Raw genomic sequence first — 2,955 nt, 5'->3', positions numbered from 1 at the left:
GGCCTGGACCAGAAGTTGGGAGGCCTAGACTCTGCTGACCATGGCAAGGAGCAAACACTCAGAACCTCAAGATTCTCATCTCCAAAATCAGGGTTTACGCTAGTACAGCAGTTCTCAAAGTGTGGCCCCCAGACAGCGGCGTCAGGACCACCTGGAACTTGTTATAGGAACAGATACTCGGGCCCCACACAGACCTACTCATCAGAACCTCAGGGAGGGGCAGGGGAGAGAAGCCCAGAAGTCAGTTTTTAACACGTTCTTTGGGCAGTCCTGGTGCAGGCTAAGGTTTGAGAACTGCTGAACTGGAAGATCTCTGAAATTCCTGCTAGGGAGGATAAACCTCCCAGACGTGTGGTCATTATGGTGGGTATTATTAATGAAATAACTTCAATGTGCCAGGCTCTTTGCAAACATTGTCTCTGTAACAACCCTCTAAAGTAGGTGTCATTAAATGTATTTTCCATATGAATGAAATGAGCCCCAGAGAGGTTAAGTAACTCACGAAAGGACACACAGCTGGAGATAAGCAGAAAGATTTGCACCTTGGCCCCCTCATTGTGTGGTTCCCCACCACTCCACCTGGGCTACCACAGTGATGAGGACCTCGCCCCCTGTCAGCATTCTGAGGTCACTCACTTTCTAGTGGTCCTGCGACCTGCTCTTCCCACCTTAACAACTTGCCAGCCTCCCTCACTGCCCTCCCTGTTACAGTACCTTCCAGTTCTGCCCCTCCTCCCACCCTCAGTCCAACGCCAAGTCCTGCCTTCCTCCGACTTCAATGATAATGGACAGTGAGTCATCACAACCGGTCCACAGGTTGACACCACTGTTGGGGCCAACTTGGCTCCTAAAGGAAAGAGACCAGGTCTGAGTTCAAGCCTGTGATGGCCTGAAAAAACACAGCCTCTCCCCTCACAACTTCCTCTAACAGAAAAGCCTCCTGCAGGTGATGTTGAGACTTGATCCTCATGTGATGCAAAATCCTGTGGGAGAACAAGGCTTCCCTAGCGTTTCCATAGCTGAGGCCTGGGGCATGTGGGCACCGAGCAGAAGGAGGGCCCATCACGGGACTGGTGTGAGCAGAGAAGCCAGGTCCCCCTGAGGCTGCGCCGCCTGGTCCCCTAGCACCATCACCCTGGTCTCCTTAGCAGTGCACCACCGGGCTGGGCCCCACCAGGATAACAGGAGTTCTGTCTGTCTGCTCTATCCTTAGTTTTTACATACAGGAAGTGCCATATTTATTGATTGAATGAATGAATTCTTGTTCCAGCTACTAGATTTTTCATCAGGGGGAATTCTTGTTCCAGCTACTAGATTTTTCATCAGGGGCAGCTTTGTATACATGTACGTACATACACACACACGTGCTCATGCTCTGGGGCTGGTGGAGGAGTCACAGGGAGGAGAGGTGAAAGAGACAGGACAGGGACTTCCCTGGTGGTCCAGTGGCTAAGACTCCACACTCCCAGTGCAGGCGGTCCCCAGTCAGGGAACTAGATCCTGCATGCTGCAACTAAAGATCCTGGGTACCACAACTAAGGGGGAGTTCCCAGGTGGTGCAGTGGTAAAGAATCTGCCTACCAACGCAGGAAACACAAGAGATGCAGTTTCAATCCCTGGGTTGGGAAGATCCCCTGGAGAAGGAAACGGCAACCTGCTCCAGTATTCTTGCCTGGAAAACTACATGGAGAGAGGAGCCTTGCGGGCTACGGTCCATGGGGTTGCAAAGAGTCGGACAAGACTGAGCATAGCACCACCATCACAACTGAAACCTGGTGCAGCCAAATAAATACTTTCATCTTTTTAAAGGCAGGACATGACATCCGGGCAGAAGGAGGCTGGTAACGGGGCAGGAGAACACCACAGCGGGACAGAGTGTGAGAATGGATTGTCGCACAGTGCAGGCCTATGGAGACAAATCCGAGCTGAGGCTAAAGGAAAAGAAACACAAATTGGAAATCAAGCCTAAGACCTGATCATGCATGAGGTCTGCTTATAAAAATGATCATTTGTGCTGAGTACAGAAAGGTCACTGACGTGACCACAGACGGTTCTGCACCCGGAAGCTTGGCTGAGAGTCTGGACTCAGACCCAACCGGCCAGTTTCTTTGTGGGCGGGGCTAATTGGGCAGGATCTGGAGGCTCACCAAGGGGGGTTTTGTGGGCTGAACTTTCACCCTAAGTGACGCAAGGTTTGGTTTCACTTACTATTTGTGGATGAGTCCTCCCTTCGCTGCTTTTTCGTTCAGGGAAAGGTTCTGCATAATGTTACATCCGGGTTTCTTTCCCAGGATGTCCTTGTCACGTGACCAGACTGCCCCCCCCCCCCCCCGCCTTCTGTGTCCACATTAAGACCTGATACCCCCAATTCCTTCTCCTCCCCTGGGCTTGGCCCCTCCGACTCAATGGATTCTCTGGGAATCCTGGATAATTCCATGAGCCAAGGCCCAGCCATCAGCTGCATGGACTTGGCTCGTCTGTTTCCCTGTATTCCTCTGGGATGGTCCAGAATTTGGGATGGGTGGGCCCCTGCTGCCCTCTAGGATCTGGAAACAGAGAGCACCTCCCAGACAGATGAGCACTCCAGACAAAATCGGGAAGCTCCTTGCAGTGATAACCTCATGTGTGAGATCAACGGGTGGACACAGGCCAGCACACCCCCGGGGGCACACAGGCTCACCAGGGCCCATCAGGAGGCGGCTGAGGCTCAGAAAGGCAGAGGGGTACAGCCAGCCAAGTGGGAAATCAGAGCTCCAGGCTGCCACTTCTGCCTCCAGATCTGTGTTCCTCTTACCTTTCTGTAAAACCCCAGTTATAACTGATGGGCATGGTTCCTGGACAAGCTGCCTCACTGGGATTCAGCCCCAGAGAAGAGATGTGGTCCCAGAGATGGGTTTACTCAGCTTTCTGGAGGGAGCTCTGTGGCCTGTGTGACCCAGCCTCGTGAGCAGTCTC

General features: G+C 52.7%; 1 long non-coding RNA gene across 1 annotated transcript; it reads left to right on the top strand.

Moving 5' to 3' along the window:
- Positions 1 to 652: 652 nt before the first annotated feature.
- Positions 653 to 2,205, top strand: LOC145538058 (uncharacterized). The gene is made up of 2 exons (XR_014076616.1): positions 653 to 946; positions 1,810 to 2,205. It is a non-coding gene; the product is annotated as an uncharacterized LOC145538058 (long non-coding RNA).
- The last annotated feature ends 750 nt before the right edge of the window (positions 2,206 to 2,955 follow it).

This window comes from Giraffa tippelskirchi, chromosome 2, assembly GCF_054371585.1.
Source record: "Giraffa tippelskirchi isolate mGirTip1 chromosome 2, T2T-mGirTip1v1.2.pri, whole genome shotgun sequence".
Classification (NCBI taxonomy): Eukaryota; Metazoa; Chordata; class Mammalia; order Artiodactyla; family Giraffidae; genus Giraffa; species Giraffa tippelskirchi.
The sequence above is the reverse complement of the archived record's forward strand: the minus strand, read 5'-3'. Positions and strand labels throughout refer to the sequence as shown.